Below are 1,387 nucleotides of genomic sequence, written 5' to 3'. Positions count from 1 at the left end.
TGTGTTCTTTTGCAAGGTAATTATTCTCTCAAAGCTTGAAGTAATTCAGAATTTCAGCGTGTTTAATTAAATTCGACACAAGCACTGGTTGATAAGTTCAACATTTGTATTTGTGGCAAAAAAAGTCAATTTGAGCAACCTGATCCAAATTTGTAGCTACGCCACTGCTCGTCACGGCAGCACACGCCGAGGCCGTCTGCTAGCTTCGGCGAGCCTCTCCACTAAGAAGGCCAGCGCCATCGATTGAAAAAGTCAAATGACAAGTCAGCAAAACCTTTAGACAGAACTGCCTAAAACACTTCCCAAAACCACTCAAGGGCCTAATCGATGCGGTATTTTAGAGTTGACGAGATGATTTAACCGCTTTTAGACTTTGAGAGGATTTGATACACTTAGAGGGATTTAAAGCGGAAAACTATACTTTTCTTGATATAGACGCCATGCTCAGTTAGCCCCTTTACGGCTGTAGGAATAGAAGCCATAGAGCATTAGAGAGCATAATAGGTGGACATGGGCCTCACATGCGGCAACCCATAGCTGAAGCCCCTGAAGAATGCAGTGTCGATGATCAGGGACAATAAACGCCAGATCTATAAAGTGACGTACGAAAGACTCCCTGACTGGTGTGCTGTTTGCGGTCACCTTGGGCATGTTTTCAAGGAGCATGGTGATGGCATAATCCCTCCGTCTGCATTGTTTTTCAAGGAGTTGAGGGTGACTTGGTTTATGCGTGTGGGCAGAGGCCCTGGAGATGGACGTGGTCGTGGAGGCCAACGTGGGGGAAGGTCTGGAAGATAAGGCGGTTTTGCCTCAGCCGAGGACAACCTGGAAGAAGAGGATGTTGATCCGGCGCTCAACTCCACATATGTTGACATGACCGATCCAAAGAGGAAGAGAAGTGAGAGACCGGAGCACGATGTTTCGAGCAACAAGGCAGTCGTTGGTATTGCATCAACCAATGGCAATCAGTTGGCTATCATTCCCCCGAGTACTTCTCTGAGTCCTCCGCCTAAAAGGGATCCTAAGAGGAACAAGGACCGGAGCAGATGGCAAGGATGGCGACACACCCACAGTTAAATCAAATTTGGTGGGCTTTCAAGAGGGGCGCTGCCGGGCACAATGAGTATTCTATGTTGGAATTGTCACGGGGCGGGCATGAGCTTCGCAAAATCGTGAAGCGTTTTACCCTAACCGTACTTTGTATCGTAGAGACCCTAATTGATAGGGTACATACCAAAATTTTGAACACAACATTTAGTTATAATAAAAGCTATGCTGTGAGCAACTCTGGTAGAAGTGGTGGCTTAGGAGTTTTTTTTTTTGAATGACGAAATAATGTAGGAGTATCATATTGACGCGACTATCTATGAATCGGGGCCGACGCCGT

This window comes from Triticum dicoccoides, chromosome 6A, assembly GCF_002162155.2.
Source record: "Triticum dicoccoides isolate Atlit2015 ecotype Zavitan chromosome 6A, WEW_v2.0, whole genome shotgun sequence".
NCBI classification, from domain to species: domain Eukaryota; kingdom Viridiplantae; phylum Streptophyta; class Magnoliopsida; order Poales; family Poaceae; genus Triticum; species Triticum dicoccoides.
This window is presented reverse-complemented; position numbering follows the sequence as displayed.